Raw genomic sequence first — 18062 nt, forward strand, 5'->3', positions numbered from 1 at the left:
ATCTTGGTGTGTATTGTGTCTTTGCTGGAATACATCCACAGTTGTACGCTCGGTCACAGTATGCATCTTAGATTGAGCCTAAGTGACAAGCTTTGATTGAGCCACCTTTCAACTTGCAACAATGCGCGAACTATCAATTCGCGAGACGCTAAAGTCCAAGCGCCACCCAAGTTTCATACTTTTATAGAAGGCGTTGCGTAGGCATCACTAATAATGCATGAAATTTTCTGTGTAAGCGAGGTTATACTTGCGAAGGTTGGGTACCTGAAATAATGGTTCGTTAGTTGCTGCTTGACGGGCGTTCGGCATTTGTTATAAGGCTATACTTACGAGCAGCGTGCTGAAACGCTGAATGTATTGAAGCCCTGCAAACCGACTCACGCACACACTACAAAGGTGGTTGTACTTGCGTATAGGACACCCCTTCACCACAACGAAGGTGGTTGTATACTTACATAGGACACCCTTCTACCAGAAGTGTTAGCGTCATGTTTTACCTTTTGTCACGGAGGGTTGGGAGCTGGCATAAAAAGAGCACATCGCAAAACACACCCGTGCTGTATCGCGTTTGAGCACCATGCTGTCCAATCAAAACGTTTTGCATGAAGTGCAGAACGGGTTAGCACAACTGTAAATGCGTATCACTTGGCTATGCCGCGGCGAGTTTCTACGGTTTTGTGCTCTTTATCAGACTGCAGCGGTGGTAACGATGTGTAGCGAATGGAACAAAATACGCGGTTAGGGAAACAAACTATATGGACAGTTTATTTTAGGAGAACACTGTTCCACTTACGACAGTACCGGTTGTGGAACCTGAAAGAGAGTGAACATGAAGCAATGGACACAATTTCTTTCTTTCTTTTTACAGCGAAACCTGTTATGAGATCTCAAGTCACGCGCGGTGCCGTAGTTGTCCGCCGCCGCCGGTGTCCGTAACCACTATCGCACGGATTAAGAAAAAAAAAAAAAACTAGTATACCAAGGACACAGTGGGACTCGAATCCGGGTCCACTGCGTGCCAGCCCAGTATTATTTTACCACTGAGACACGCCGGTGCTTAGGTCTTCATCGCAAACTTGCATTAGGCAGGCTGGATGTCGGGAAAGGAATCGGCTTAATATGAGTAATAAAGCGTTTTAGAACAGCAAACGAACAACGAGGCGTTATACAATGCGAATAGCCTAACGAGCGGGTCCTCTGATGCTCCAACCCATTGCAAAAGCTTGTTTTCGATCACCTATTAACTGTGGCGCACACCCACTTAAGGCATGATTCCTCATCGTCGTCATAGCCACTGCATGAACAAATGGCACAAAATTTCTTGCAAGTTTATAGCGGATACAACGCTTCTCAGAAGAATGGCGAAAAATACCATAGCAAACGCTGGTCTACTACCCGGAAATTATCGTTATTAATGCCGTAGTGGGTACCCAGCAATGTGCTTGCAGCAGTTACCCGTAGAGTGTTTAGAAAGGGCTCCGAAAGGCCGCTCTTCTAGCTGTCGCTGTGACTACATGTTGCTGCGCCTTCCGCGCAGGCCTGACGTTACTAAGGCTGAAGGCGGTGATTGCTGCTTCTACGCATGTTCTGCGCGCTAGTATACAGGTCACTGACAGATATAGTTGAAAGTAATATCTGGGGTTTTACGTCCCAAAACCACGACATCATTATGAGAGACGCTGTAGTGAAAGGCTCTGAAAATTTTGATTATATGGTGTTCTTTTGCGCGCATTGACATTGTTCAGTACGCCGGCCCCTACAATTTCTCCTCCGTCGAAATGTGACCGCCGCGGGGTGCGATCGTACCCGCAACCTCGGGGTCAGCAGCTGAGCCCCGCAGCCGCTGTTCCACTCGGGCGAACGACAGATTCGGTTAGGACAGCGTTGCGCCGTCTCTCATATGCGGTGGGTATAAGTGGCACCGTACCTGAATCATCGTATTGTTCGTACCTTTGGGAGACGCGTGATGGGACTTCAATAGCCTGCGTGACTGGATCGATCTTTCGCTAGCGAAGACTCTTCAATCGGGCGTTTGCTTGCTTGCTTGATCCTTTCTTTTGTGGCTCTCACCCACTAAGGGGGATTGGCCAAGAAGCCGATGGTTAATGCAAGTCAATACCTTTAGCTTTTCCAGGCTAGGAGAATAGGATTACTTTGTTTTGACTTTGTGGGATTAATTTGGCACAATGTGAAAAAAAAGGAAAAAAGAGAAATAATAGAATTTGTTGATTATCTCAGGTGTAATCGTCACATATAACATTCTTTTGAATGTTAAGTCATTGCAGTGTAATAGCTAAATAATAAATGTTAGATTGGCTAGTAAAAATCGAGAGCTGATCAATGGCTCAGCAAGATAATCATCCTGTGTTACATAGGAGTTCTCAGAGAGCTACTGATTATACTGATGATGATGATCGTTCGATTTATTATGCCGCACTCCCACTGAGGGTGATTGATCAAAGGAACGAGTGGCAGGAGATTCGCAATCGATCTGTCACGCTCAAACTCGTCGATCAAATGAAAATGAAACGTTGGATAAATTAAAACACTAAACGAGCAAGCAGTCAGGCTACCAGTTGGAATTTATGTAAGTGATCAAAACCGACGCGCTGGTAAAGACCTGGCGATAAATCTATGTAAAGAATCGATTTAGACGAAATGAATTTTGGACTAAGGAAATGAAGAAGTAAATAAAAGAAAGACTAATACGTTAATCTTTTTTTATCATTTATGTAGTCGAACAAAGTAGATCAGACGTCGCTGTGACTATAATTATTAAGACTATGCTATAATTACCCTAACGTAATGGCACCATATAATAAAGCCACTGAAACACTTATTGCTGATCCTGTGCTCTGAAGTGTAGCAGTGTCTTTTTGTTTGACGGAAATACCTGCGGTACAACAAAACGAAATGTTATATAATTTTCAGCATCATTGTAAAATTGGTACAACGGAGACGCCTTGAGAGCAGCTTTATGCTGGCAAAAACTCAGTTGCGGATTTTGACGGCGTAATCAAGCGTGAGAAACCGCTAATTGTCCAGATACAAGTCAAAGTTCATTCTAGCGAACCCATATACATGTGGGAAGTCTTTTATATATGTGCTGGGACAGTGTGCCTATGTCGCTTTGAAAGCTAGCATTTGTATCTACTTAAGACTGTTGCATCAGCCGTATAAGTTAAATGAGTGATTATAAGGTCCACTTGTAAATAATTCGACCTTAGGAAGAACATATGCGCGCGTGTGTTTAGCGAGAATGCTACGCCTCATCGCAGTGTGAGTTTGAAAGTCGCGCCCCTCTGCTCCGTCTGCTGATTGGACATCTAAAAAAGAAATGAACCACCAAGACGACTGCACTTTCCCTTTTGATAAACGCCATAAAAAGGATTCTGAATTCGTGTGGGTAATAGTTACAATTGTCATAAAAATACTGCAAGCCCAATTTAATCTTCTAAACCTGTAATACGTCACAGTCGCCGTAGTGGAAACGTCAGTTATTTGTATCTTAGGTAAAAAAGTTGAAAATTTAGCTAAAAGAAAATTAGTGAGTAAAAAAAAAACATGGCTAAAATTGTAAATTTGAAACAGAACAGTTTTCTAACGCACGGTTGAGCGCTTCCCCAAAATATATTGCAGATCTTGAGGCCGTTGTACTGCTCGTCAAATAAGGCATAGGCGATGCATAGCCTCCTAGACTTCAGCACAGCATCGGTGGTCGTGCAACTCGAACTTTTATAGAATAAGTTCTGTAATCGTTAGCACAGCTCAGGCTGCGTGGTTCGCGTGGCTAGCGCCTATGGCTAGTTCGAAACATAGGGACCACACGCCTTGAAATTTAGAAATGAACTAACGCGGCCTGCTTTGTGACATTTCCCGGTTCCTGCGCGCCCGTTGCGTGCGGATCTGAGGGCGAAAAATGTATTCGCATGGTTTGCTGTTATAAATAAGGTGACATAAATACATACAAGTTAGCTACCTGTACATATCGACACCGTTCAGAGAACGCGAAAGGAGTAAAACCAGGTCCTTCAATGAGTAGCTCTTCTGAATGATTTTGAATGAGACTCGCTCGCTGGATGTCGTGCCAACCAGTTGTGCTCCAGCGATCTCCGACGACAGCGCAGCTTTGGCCGACTGGCTCGCCCTACGTCACCTCCTGACGCCGACAAGAGCTCTTGCTGAGTGGTGCCCCGTCCTCGGACTCCTGCGACCGTGTCCATCTTTCCTATCTTCTCCTTGCTTCTGGGTGTCGCTGCCCCTGCGCCACGCTCTCTCCTTCCTCCTCTCTCTCTATCTCGATACCTTTCAATCCTATTTTTTTTTTTAATGCCTCCTTACCCCCCATCCCCTCATGAGCTACTGTTGAAGTGTCCTGCCCCTGAGAGACAGTTACGGGGCTCACTTTTATCTTTTTTTCAATGAACGCGTGCGCGCCTCAAAAAAAAAAAAAAAAAAAAGACTACGTGTTAGTTTGCAAGTACTTTGTAGGATACTGAAAATCAATTTATTGCAATACCTTAAAAGAAAAAAAACTGCGTGTTGAAAAAAAACTGTTCCGACGCCGGGAATCGAACCCGGGCCTTCTGGGTGAAAGCCAGATATCCTAGCCACTAGACCACGCCGGACTGGTGGTGGTGTTGATTTAGAAGCTATTTATCACCACTGAGTTACTTGCTTTACATTCGTGACACTTCATTGATGCGTTGGGTTAGCTGCACAGGATGCTGTCGCTGTCATCACGTACTAGCCACGCACTAGCTGACCCCTCGCGTCTTGACAGTTGCGTAAGATATGCGTGCGATGTGGCTCTTCTTAAAACTACTCACACGCTACAAAGCAGGGCACGGCTAGTACGTAGTGCGTGCGGCAGTAGCTACGAACGTTTTAAGTGCAAACACAGAACACCTGTATACCATAGAGAAACATACTTACATGCGCGTATACTACCATTTGTGCAATGTTCTTTAAAAACGCGATAGTGGCGATGTGATGCGGTTACGAGGGAAAGCGTCTCGTGTGATCCGTGCAGAGTCGACTCGTGGCGCGAATGAATGGCTGTGTCGTTGGCTGTCCCAATTGTTTCAAGAAGTGCCCACCAGGAACGAAGTTCTGCGGCTTCCCACGCGACCATGCTGTAAACGATGCAACCACCGCTAGATTTGCAGCGTACGCCGTGTGAAGTAAGCAACGGCGTACGCTAAGTTAGCGGGCGTGGCGGGCGTAGCGTTTGGTGGCGGTGGTGGTGGTGAAGAGGAGAAAGGCGCCTAATTTCTGCAGCCAGGCCGGGAGCACGGCGCAGTGTCTAGCGTTTGCGTATGGGCGCCTTATGAACTTTCGAACTAATTTCGAATGAAGCTCGTCCCCCGCGACACGTAATCTCGCGACAAATGGGCTTAGTGGGTCGCGCGCTATTTCGATTTTTTTTTTTTTTTTGCGGGTGGGCTGCAGACGTACGCTATTCGAAAATTAGGGAGGTTCAGAATAGCACACCGTGAGCCCTTGTGGTGCGGTCGCTGCTACTGCGCATGCGTCGTACGCGAGCCGCCGTACACCACCGTGGCCGTAGACGTTCGCGGCCCGCCCGCAGAAAATCAGAAATAGCGTGTGGCCCGCGAAGTGCTGTTGTCGAGACTATGAGTAGTTTCCGTTCATTTGAGTTTGCGGGGCAGCTAAAGTTTCCAGATTATTCCCGATTTGTTCTACTACTTTCTTCTTCTCCCTCTCCTTCTTCTTCCTCTTCTCCTCCTTCTTGTTCTACTTGCATTCTTTTCTTCCTCTTCTTTTGTTTTACAGTGAAGACGGAAACCGTGCGACGGCCGGCAAAGTGGTCTCGAGTGTGCAGTTAACATTTTGTGGGCGGGAAGCAATCGACGGATCCCCCTTCTTCCTCGTACGCTCCGGCTCTTTTCCCGCCGGCTTACCAAGAAACATCGTTCATTGCCGAAGACAAGATGTGTCGCTATGAGAGGTCATTGAGTTTATCCCATGCTTAACTACTTTTACAAAGCACTAAATTGCCACCTTCTCTCGCAAACAGCCAGAGAGTTGCACTGTCCGCACTTCAAAGCCCATCTTGTGCAACGTCGTGGTTTATCAAACGCTAAATGAAACCGTCGTGATTGTCGTCGTTATGAACACAATTGGTACCAATCATCATTGCCAATTGTCATATTACTTGATAATGATAGCGATTAGGAAGATGGTTACCAACTGACATAACAACATGGGGGGATATTCCATGTGATTTCATAGGATGTTTCATGGAATAACCGCATAGGAAAAAAGTATTAAAGGCAGAGTTGATGTAACACAAAGTTGGCCCTGCCTACAAAGGGTTCACCTAAGTGATCCCTTTGTAGGCAGTGCCAGCTAGGATGGAGTTGAGGTGGTTCCGACAGCCTTCGAAATGTTTTCATGCGTGAACTTTTTTTTTGGAGAATCTTAATGCATTTACACGCTTTCCAATCGACCACCAGTTGCCAAATTTAGCTGTTCTACACATGAACACACTCTGAAAAATAATTCCAGGGCATGGCCCTGGTCACAGGGACCCCATGTTTCTTTATAAACTATTATAGCATCCTGTTGGAGTTGTAGGAATGTTGCATCAGTGAGGGCATAGTTATGCAACCGTCAGGATTTTTTTCTATCATCTTTGAGAAAATTGCATATTTTACTCATTTAATCACACCAGCTCATTGCAAACAGCATGGATGTTGAACACAAGTATAGAAGCGTTAAACTCGCTTTGTGTATTAAAATATCGGACTGTCGCATACAATGCATGACGTGAAAGGTAGCAGAAGTAAGCCTCAACTGTTTTTGCGCAGCCTTTTTTTTTTTCTGTCTTCCCTTAAATTTTGCTCTGTGCAGCTGAATCATGATTCTAGATTGGGCATGCAACTTTTGGGGAACTGCTTGTATGACTAGCAATTTACTATTCATGGTATATAGCATTGTTGCACACATCACATTCACTGAAACCACAAAACATAGCCTAAAGGGACACTAAAGAGAAACAAACACTTGGTTTAGATTTATAAACTGCACTCTGAGAACTCTAATGCCATAAGATTCACTGTCGTTAGCTTATTATTAGCGGAGAAAATCAAGGTTGAAGTTTCATTTTTAAATGTCGCACCCAAGTCTACGCACGTAAGGTATCGAATTTCAAAAGGTACTTTTCATGTATTCGCCACGTTACTCAATGAAATTTTCCGGAACTTCGTATGTGAGGTCTAGGGCATCCACAGAAGAAGACAATTTACTTCATATTTAATGAGGAAAAGCTACGTATGGCCCACTAGACACCTCCAAAATTTACTACATCACAACGTTTTATGCGAGAATCTCACAGTGGCATTTCCCCTGTGTGGGAACTTTGTCTTCACCAACCTAAGAGAGGCCATTAATCATCATACCCAGTGCTGCTCAAAAAGCCAAAGTATTGAAGCCATCAGTATTTCTTTTCTTTTTGTTCCATTAAAGAGCTTTCTTTCGGACGTGCTGTCTCTTGTCCCTGCACGACAGCCTGGTAGCCAGCGAACACTGAGCTCAACCACACTCTGCATTTCATTTTCGTATGTTTTCTTGCTTACCAAGCGTCATGTCATGCTAAGAAAGGTGTTTTGGGGATTGTGAAATTGTACTTTAAAAATATGCGAAAAGTCATTTCGCTCTTTAGTGCCCCTTCAAGATGTCTTATAGTGTCGGTGATATGCTTTTAATACCTGAATGTGTCATTGACAGCAGCCACTTGCGAGGTATGATCCAGCATGACTAGCTGCTTTTCTTTTCATTCACGCAAACTTAATCACTCGTCTTTCAAGCAAGTAAAAATGCCGTTTTCCCCCTCCCTCAGGTGTAGGAAAAGGAGTGACATTCTAATCACCCCGTCAGATCCAGGCGGCACCAGTTTGCCTGGCGATGTATCTGAAGATGAGTTATATAAGCAGAACCATTTCATCATGTGACCAGGGTGCAGAGCTCGGGTTAAAACGAGGTGCCCCACCACTGTGCGATGAAAATCAATTGTCAACGCATGAGGTAAGTAGCAGAATTTTTTTAATTACAGCGTGTGTCTGCAGCATGAATTACAGCGTGAACTCCTAAAGCAGGCGTTCCATATCGGGTAGCGGGGCCAGCCGCATACATGAATTCAGCTATTTGAATTGCCCGAGGCACTAAGGAAGATTGTGAGTGAGGGGGGGGGGGGGTTGAATCCCATGTCAGTGCAACGTTGCCATTTGAAAAACAAAAAAAGCCTTTCTATACCTGATGTGTGGGTTATTTCAGAAGGGAAATTGTTGTCATGTATCGAGAAACGTATCAATCTGGTCTATGGATTGACTGAAATCTAGACAATGATTCTCAAACTTAGTCTTTGCGGCACAGTTGTGTTTTCACACATGGTGACCACATTGGATGCCTTGCGAAAAAAGTGACTGGGGCCAGTCATATAGCTTGTGAACGTGCCTACTAAGACAAACGTTATGGGATGCAGACAGTCATGTGCGAGCTTGATGTCAAGCTGGAGGTTTTGAAGGCTGCATGCAGCCGTCAGACTATGTGTTTGACCCTCCTCTAACCTTAGGAATATGTGTAGTACGAGAAACTTCACACCCATGTCAGAACCTAATAATTTGTTTGTACATGTTTCAACGCAGACAGATGAAAGCGGCTCACTCTTGTCAGCATTATTTGTTTCACCGAGCTGCTTACTAGACAGTTCTGCTTGTGAGGCATCCGCGTAGTGCAGTCATGTCCATCTTCCCCTAAGTCAAACCTGTGACGACATCTCCCCAAAAGTCTTCTGCAGTCGAATCTATCCCTGTTGGAGAGAAGAATGAGGAAGTCCTTAAGTACTTGACTGTGGAGTCTCAGCTGCCTGCTTTGCCCATTGTTCTTTGAACACCATCTCGGGTGTGATTACTAGTTCCTGCTCCGCATGCGCATGCGCGGTTTGTCTTGCAGTTTAGGTCTGGTCATTCGGATATTTACAAAAGATGCCACGTTGACAACGTGGTGGTGCTTAACCCTTTTGATGCGAGTGCTTTGTTTGCATTTTTGTATGCAACTTGGTTTTCCTAGTTGTCAGCTAGTGGCTTCTTCACATTTACATCACATTTACTTCTTATAACATCCCCTATACTTTCCCTGACCTTGTTTGCTGTTAGTATACTCATTAATGTTGTCTTTAACGAGGAAAACAAGCCCTTCAATTTACACTTTTTTTCATTTTAGTGGCTAAATGATGTGCAAAATACCATCCGCATAAGATTAATTGGAATGCCCTGCATAGTAAATGTGTCGTCTCAAATTCGTTTCGCCGTGGGTTGCTGCAAATGATAACTATTGCTGAACGCACGGCCAAGTTTGACAAATCGTTTAATGTGCTGCTTTCATTGAGCCCTGTCATAAGTATTATGTTCATTTTCTTCAAATGAATATCGCTGAATACGTAATTTTACTATAACTCTAGTTACTGGTTTAATTCTATTCAGGTGATCAAAAAATGAACATGAATGACTCCAAGTTAACTAGATATTTAGATACCTGCTAAATTGTTAGAAAGCATAAATCAATTTGTTATGGTGTAGTTCTTGTAGCAATTGAATACTGAATGCCTTGGAATAAATGTCTTTGAATTTCATGGCTCTATCGTTCTTCATAAATTGTGCCTGAAAGGGTTGAGTGCAATGTAGTATTTGCAAGTCGCAGTCACTGTTATTACATTGTTTATTCATCATGGTGTTTAGGCCTAAGATGCTACGCATACAGGTTTAATTCAATGTGGCTGCTATGGCAAGCGCAAGATAGTGTCAAAGCCCATCACCCCTTCACATTGCCGGTTTACATGTGAAGTTTGTACGTACCAAGCTCCCAAGTACAGTGCTAATGTGGAAGAAAAGGAAATAGGCATGTATGTGGTGCTCAATAAATTTTCTGCATTATCCGAGGTGTAACCATTTACATGTCAATCGAATCTATGTACAATCTAGATTAGGAGTTCCTCGAGCAACAAACATCAGAATCGGAATGCCAGGGGCTCCACTTCTTAATGAAGGTAAAGCATGGCCTTACATTTGTGGCTCCTGGCGGACTCTACGGCGTGCATCGGGCTGCTGCTTTTCGCGTTTCATGCTGTTGCACGATTTTCTACATGCAGAAACCAAGGTTGCCTGGTCTGGTTCCCATGCGAAGTCGAACAGCAAACGATGCCCTCGTCATTTAGATTCAGTCAAGTTCCTCTCATGCAGAATTATCACAGACTACATGAAGGTGCCTATTGAAAAGATACACGAAGTCGGTGACAAACTGTTGGAGCAGTTGGAGCTTTAGCTTTTAGATAAAAATGGCCCTATGCTACCGGACGAAAGTCTTCTTCCCACATTCACTGCTACCTTGTATACCTCATCAGATTAGACTAAAAATGTCCACTTACACTCTCATGAGTGAGGAAGTCAATTCATGAAAAGTTGTGCTACCACAAAGCAGCATCTAATCAAATTCACGTTAAATGATGTATTTGAAAGCTTAAATTTATTCAAAATCGAAATAAAGTGATAAATTGCAGGTGTTGAATACAAATACAGGAGGAGGTCTCAAAAGTCGCAAGACTGTGAGTGAGAGCTCATAAAAAATTCATCAGAGATGCAACACAATAGTAAACAGGGGTAAGGGTATAAAAATTAAGATATATAAAATGTACAGATAAGTATGGAATAGCGAAGATAAGTTGTACAAAATGTGTAGATCAGCACAAAAAAAACTAACAGAAAACTGAGATAACATTCACTCAGTGTAATATCAAGCATTGTGATGATAAGAAGAGAAAAGTTGAGATATACAGAATATAGATAATCACAAGTTATACTATATATGCAGATAAGCACAAAAGAACAAAAAATGCAATAATGTGTATATATTAAGCACTATGAATTCAGTAAGTGCGAACGCAAGCCATTTCTATACATTTCAAGGGATCTATTTTTGATGTTTTGAAAGGATTAAGTGTTTATTACCTTGTCTGGAAGGCTACTACGAAAAGCAATATTTACAAAACAAAAGCCATGAGTTACATACTTACAAACATGCAAAAGCCATTTGAAGGTCAGTAGCGACTGAATTCCAAGTTCGCAGTCCTGAAAGCTACTGTATTGAGCACTTCTGATGCCATTTTAAACTTTGTAGGCTGCTAAAAATGATATTTCAGTGCAGTTGGAGAAATTATGGTAAACATCTTATATATATAGAATCTTTGATCCAACCAACTCTTCTCCAATTACAGATTGGGTAGGTGCCTATCATACTGGTGAAATCTCGTTCCCTGCATCCAAGCCACAGCATCCCTGCACTATGCTATTCACTTCTGGCATATATGTACCACACTTGGATTAAACATGAATGCTGTGTGCATACTACATAACATGCCTGCTGGCTTCAGGCTGGCAAGGTCCCTAACGACTAGCATTTGGAACGGCTGAAGCCTATGGTAACCTTTTTAACTGCTGCCGCCAGTGGCCTGGACCGGCCAAGTGCAGCAATAAGAAGACTGGCAATAAAAACTGCTAATTATTTAATAATTATCTATAATTATTTTATAAGCAAAAGCAGGAGAGCAGCAACACCTGTTGCAACTCCTGGCCAAAGTCGTCTTCCGCAGCCTCTGCAGAATCGATGCCAACCTCTTCGTAGTCCTTTTCAAGGGCGGCTAAATTCTTTCTCGCTTCGGAGAGCTTTCCTTCCTCTGTGCCTTCGCCGGCGTAGTAATGGACGAAGGCCCACTTGGCATACATGAGGTTGAATTTGTGGTCGAGACGTGTCCAAGCCCTTCGCAATGGCTGTTGTGTTTGACAGCATGCGCACGGCACTCAGGACTTTGGCAAGATCACCACCAGGTGCGACAGTTGGGGGCTGGTAGTTGATGCCAACCTGCAATACAAACCAGGTTTGAGAATTAACACCAGAGAACACACAAAACAACAACGGACCACTGCAAGAATAACAGAGTCGACCTATGCAGCCTATTTGTACTCTAGCTTTCTTAACAGCAGTCGCTTGCGAGGGATATGAAACCAGTTGGAATTCTGTCTCCAGTCTTGTTATTCATTTCTGGATTGCATGCAGGCAGTTTAGAAAATGGTAAAGACAAAATTCTTCTCTAAACTTTTATAACAGAATTTCAAAGAAGACAGATTTAAGAAGTTTCACTGAACCAATGTGTGGTTTGATCTCTGGTTACTATAGTACTGAAAAAAATTTTAGGTCAATCCAACTGAGAAAAAAAAATTAGAAGACAGGATAGAGCTTCTCGTTTTGCAGTTTGCACCACAATTAATTCTTTAATTTATGCACCAATCCTCATAAGATTTCGACACTACTTTAGTCATTCACGAATAACATTCACTACTTTTCTTTGTATTGTTTGCTAGTTTTCAATATTTGGTCCCCTCAGTAGCTCCCGGTCTTCCAAATCGCTCTACCAATGATGCTCTAAAATCAGTAGCAAATTTACCTTAAACCCAGTGGGGCACCAGTCCACAAACTGGATTGGGTGCTTAGTCTTGATGGCTGCAATGGCTGTGTTGAGATCCCTTGGCGCAACATCTCCTCTGTACAAGAGACAGCAGGCCACATACTTTTTGTGGCAAGGGTTGCACTTTACCATCTGGTTGGTGGGTTCGAAGCAGATATTCGTGATCTCGGAAACAGTCAGATGCTCGTGGTACCCCTTCTGGGAAGATATGACCAGAGCGTAGTTCACGAGGCAGAAGCGTATGCGAGGATGCGGCACCAAGTTGGTCTGGAACTTCGTCAGGCCGGCGTTCAGGACGTCGTCGAACCACAGAGAGGCAGCGATGGAGGAGACGATCTGGCCGATGATCCTGTTGAGATTTGTGTAGGTGGGCCTTTTAGTGTCAAGGTTGCAGCGGCAGATGCCGTAGATCGCTTCATTGTCGACCATGAAAATACAGTCTGAATAATCTAGGGTGGAGTGCGTGGCGAGAATTAAGTTGTAGGATTCCACGACTGCTGTGGAGACCTGCAAAGGGAAGAAGGAAGAGTGAGGACCACCACGTACACTGCTTTTGCGCAATTCCAACACTTAAGCAACCAAGTGCTTAACTAGCGGATGACAATATAAGGCCAACACTTGTCAAATTAAATAGCACTTTCAGCCTACATGGCTGCTATACATTGCTGTTCGCCTGAGAACGTGAAGAAGCATAACTGTGCCTCTCGTTAAAGCAAAGAATTAAGCAATTGAGAGTGGCAGTCTAAATCCAGCAAGTGGTACAACAGCATAGCACTGAATGGCAAATCTGCACAGCATAGAGACCGATCACTTAGACAACAAAGTGGTGTAAAAGAGTGAAGTCTCCTGCATAGTCCCTCCCCAATGCACCTGTCCGATGGACTACACGAATGAACATGAATATGCAGAAGTGCAGCCCACGCCAGTCACACGAAGAAGAACAGGTAGGCTGTTGGACAGTACATTGGACACAGCTCCTGGGCCAACTGGATTAGCCATAGGAAGCCGGGCTAAAGACACCTTCATAGTGTCTGGATACGCTAGTTTTATGCGAAACTACTATAGTGGGAGGATACAGAAAAAATGTACCTGCGGTGCTAGGTAGATGGCAAAATCGAGCTTGGATTTCTTGCTATAGTCCATCGAGAGGCGCTCCGCGAGGATTGAGGTGAAGCCCGAGTCGGTGCCACCTCCAAAGCTGTGGAAGACAAGGAAACCCTGCAGGCCCGTGCACCGGTCGGCTAGCGTCCTGATCCGGTCCAGCACCGAATCCACAATCTCCTTGCCTGTCGTGTAGTGGCCGCAAGCATAGCTGTTTGCCCTGTCCTCCTTGCCCGATATAAGACGTTCGGGGTAGAACAGCTGCCTGCAGTGATTGATAAAGATTATTAGGACAAGTGAAATGTGTCATGCTGGGAGCCACTCTGCAGACGCCAGCTGTAGAAACGAGGGCTGGTACTGTGGTTGTATAGCAGAGATGCATGCGCTATAACCCAATGGGCTATTAGACTTCCTGTCACAACCTGCATTGCAATTTAAAAATGTGTACAACAGAGCACTACGTAGGCCTCCAAAGAATGTCACCCTTGGATGATTCTGCACATTTAGTCACGACTGCTTCTCTCCCAGCACTGCTCTTAGTGAAAATTTCAAGTATGCATATGCCATTATTTGAAACTAAATATTTTTCTAATAGTGTTGGTTATTCAATTCGCACTGAATTTTTTTCACTATTCGAACTTCCCCAAAACAAATACAGTTAACGTCTTCTTAACAATGACCTCTTTCCTATTTTTTTTTTGCTTCACCCTGCTACATTTTGGTATTGCAGTAAAGCTCCCCAATGCACTCTTGTATTTCGGCAAAGCTGCCTTTCAAGCTGAACTATGGTGGCATAATATATATCGACTCAAGGAAAGTGTTGGTTCCAACATGGAGATGATTGATGTGGCTGAGGCGGGGGGCTCAGTTGATGCCGTTTTGGACCTAAAATATGAGCAGGAAGTCTTTTAGCATTCGCCGAAGACTTGTAGAATTCTAAATTTTATACTGATGTCTATATGAGACATATTTGGAACAACTCTGGACTCGGAGCGGACCACCCTTGACCGCCACATCATCTGAGCTTCAAGAGAAATTGGAAAAGGAGAAGAGGCTGCGGAAATAGCATCTTTGCGTTTAAAAATGTTGTTTGCAACACTCTGGTGGCACCAAATAATATACACAAATGCAATTTGGCCTCTGCATTGCCTCATTGCCTCTGCATTGCCTCAGCTGCATCCCAAAACAGATGTATGGGGCGCAGGTGGCTATCAGTGGCGCCTCTATAGGCGGTGCACAAGGCGTATACACGAATGCGCTGCTCAGCTTTAGCGAAACATATGAGAGACAATTTTTTCATCTATAAAACGAGTCCTCCTAGCACCGCACCGAAGAGCGCAAGTCGTAACACAGATGCGAATTGCGTCCTTTTGGGAGTATTGAATAATAAAATGCGTAAGGGCTCTTTCTCAGTGGAGATCACCGGTGGAGATCACCGGTAGAGCCTCCAGTGGAGATCACCGAAATCGAAACTGGAAGTCCGTGGCCTCCGAAGTTATCCGCCACGGCCCGGTAGAAAAATCTCGTAGGCCTGGTATTTTTCGGGATAATTTGCAAACGACGCCAGGTGCCCTTCAGTTCGCACCTGTCGCCGCCCTGTGCAACGTTTATAGAAGCTGTTTGGCTCTGTTACTCCCCCAAAACATGGTGTCAAGTCACCACCACTTGCACCACTTCGCATGCGCAGGCTAGTCTCCCGAAAAAAAAGTCCATTGTTATCCTAGTTCAACCGACGTCACGTGAAATATTCAAACACACATACACTGCCAGACACTCATCACCTCCCTGCGATGGGAAAGCGCGCTTCAGATAATGTCCTACGGGCTTCAAAAATATGGGGAGGCAAGGTCCAGTTCTTTGTGTCCTTCAAAAACGCTTCTACAGTCACCTGAGTACAAAGGCGAGCAACCAAGCAATTCCTGGAATCTTTGGCACAATAGCCTAACCTGCTGGCTATGCATTCCTGATGTACAGTGCAACAAGCTTTATTCTCTTCTTCCTTTCTCTCTCTCTCCTTCTCTTTCTTTTTCAGCAGGATTTAGCCACTGAAGTCTAAAGAAGTCCATCCGTGTTTTGCGGCTTAGTTATGTTTAGAAACGCCACTTTTGACGAACGTCGGAACTGAGGTGAAACAACTTGATGTTTTTTTTGACAGATGGCGCCACCGTCGAAAAGTGTTTGCGAGCTTTATTATTTTTGAAAAAATCTTTTGTTTCAAGCACCGCTTCGTAAAGTTAGTGAGTACTGGTGATTACAAGACACTACATGGTCCTGCTAATGTGCAATACTTGTTGTGAATTAGCCTACAAAAGACAAAAAAAGGAAATTTGCACGAACCTGGCAAGCAGAAAAATGAGCTAAATTCACTGCTGTCCTACAAATTTTCTAATTAACTTACGACAATTTTCTCTTCATAGAAACCTAGGGAAAGGCTTGCTGATTTATTATTGAAGATTTCAGAGTTTCAGCTTGGATAGTTTTGTCCCTTCGTCGGTAATGCCTGACCAAGTAGCGCCATAAATTGCCGTATTGAAGGAGTAATAATTCAAGAACTGTTCATCAGAACACAAAACAACTTCGCGTACACATAATGTACATTGTAGCCTGGAAACCCATTCATTATTGTTGTTCTGCACAAAATAGAAAAAAAGTTATTTACTCATAAACTTTCATTCTTTTGCCCATTTTTATTAGAGCGTGCATCAATTTCTAATTGCTTTACTGGCAATATCTCTTCATAGAAACCTTGCATAACGCTTCGTTAAAAGGCTCAGCAAATTTCATTTCGTTATGTTGGACAGTTTTGCTGCACTGGCAGTACAACGGAGGCTTGTACAGCAAAAACGCTGTTTTTTGCTCACACTGTTTTAATTGCCATGAAATAACACTCCAGACTAGGCAAAAATACTAGTTGTCATTAGAAAGCGGAGAACATAAACTTTTTAATGCAATAGAACTCATATTCTTCCATAGAGCAGAGCAAGCACAGTGAGCCAGTAAACAACGACTAAAATGTCGAGCTCTTGCCACTGGAGTGGGACTGCCACCTTAAGACAACTGTGAGACGCCAGCCCGCCTGTGCTTTATCAACCGAGCCGAAAGAGACACTTTCATGTTGTTAACTCATAAGGACATGCTTGGGAATACTCTTCAATTCTCGTTTTGTTTTTACAATTTCGTTTCGAATCATTCGAAAGATATTCCACTCGTACTCACACTTCAATATTCGAACTCTCTTGGCACTTGAAATTTTGCTATTCGCATATCTCTTAATTTCATGGGAAGTTCGTACCTAGCACACATTCTGTAAGCATAGTACGCACATAATGTCGTAATCTCACTAGCAAAGAGTGGTCAGTTGGTTGCTGTTTCTGTCACAGATATGTAATTGAAGCCAGAATGATAAGAAACAGCTGTACTGCATGTAGAATCCTTCCGCCATCATTCCTGCATGAGCAGACGCACATAGCTATTACCAGTTAGTAGCTATGAACTGAGCCAGCATCTACATCCATGCGCCACCGCTCAAAACAGAGGAGATCCCGATTGCGCACAAAGCGGAAATAGCTCACACGCAAGTCACTCCGCAGTGGCTGAAGTTGTCGAGAAGACAGAAGCAGCGTGTCCGGAAGAAACTGCTGCACACCTGTAAGCGCCTGTACGAACACCATCCACAACCGTGCACTCGAGGTCGACGAAGACTGCACGAGGCACGTGATTGCCGGCTTCGGTCTCGCTGAAGAACGTGGTGAAGGAGTCATCGCCTCCTCCGACCATGCATGTTGTCGCGGGGAATCCCGCCGTCAGGTTGAATGCCGTGCTCGACGCAGTACAGCTCCCAGCAGGCATTGCCGATCTGAACCCCGGCTTGTCCCACGTGAGTGGAAATGCACTCGCGCATTTTGAATGGCTAGCTGAGAGAAAATAAGGAAGCGGGCACGTTTACAAGCACTGGCGATAAGCTTCGAGGCGAGTGAGAGAGAGTTAAAAAAGAGCAGGGGTGTTATGTGTAGCTAGAAAGCTGCGGAGCGTAGACCCAGGTCCTTGTCATAACGGTGTGCTGATGAATGCGTAAGCTGTCCATTACACTAACTGGCTAGGAGTTCATCTTTTTGAGCCATACTTGGCTTTCACATTTTGTTTGCCGTTGTAGATACCACTTATGTAAAAAAAATTAGTGTCATGGTGTGTTATCGTTCTTTAGCTTTTTTTTCGCTTCTTTTTCATGCTTGTTTTTTACGCACATGCACTCATGAGCTACCATGGGATATATATGTTTCGTGTAATTTTTTAATAAACCGAGTTGTGAGTTCCCGCCTGTTTGTCTTCTCGCCTCCCGTTTTCCCGTCCACTGTGTGCGCGCCGAAATGTTTCCAAGACAGTTCAAAAGTGACGGTCGGTTGAAGACTTCCACCACAAC

At 44.1% G+C, this 18062-nt stretch overlaps 1 long non-coding RNA gene, 1 other non-coding gene and 1 pseudogene across 2 annotated transcripts; 1 reads left to right on the forward strand and 2 right to left on the reverse strand.

Moving 5' to 3' along the window:
- Positions 1 to 4556: 4556 nt before the first annotated feature.
- On the reverse strand, positions 4557 to 4628 carry TRNAE-UUC (transfer RNA glutamic acid (anticodon UUC)). Its single transcript has one exon. It is a non-coding gene; the product is annotated as a tRNA-Glu (tRNA).
- A 324-nt stretch (positions 4629 to 4952) lies between these two features.
- On the forward strand, positions 4953 to 11588 carry LOC142765750 (uncharacterized). The gene is made up of 3 exons (XR_012884381.1): positions 4953 to 5183; positions 7865 to 8049; positions 11294 to 11588. It is a non-coding gene; the product is annotated as an uncharacterized LOC142765750 (long non-coding RNA).
- LOC142765749 (tubulin alpha chain-like) lies at positions 10529 to 17615 on the reverse strand (annotated as a pseudogene).
- Between the last annotated feature and the right edge of the window lie 447 nt (positions 17616 to 18062).

The sequence above is a fragment of the Rhipicephalus microplus genome, chromosome 6, assembly GCF_043290135.1.
Source record: "Rhipicephalus microplus isolate Deutch F79 chromosome 6, USDA_Rmic, whole genome shotgun sequence".
Taxonomy (NCBI): domain Eukaryota; kingdom Metazoa; phylum Arthropoda; class Arachnida; order Ixodida; family Ixodidae; genus Rhipicephalus; species Rhipicephalus microplus.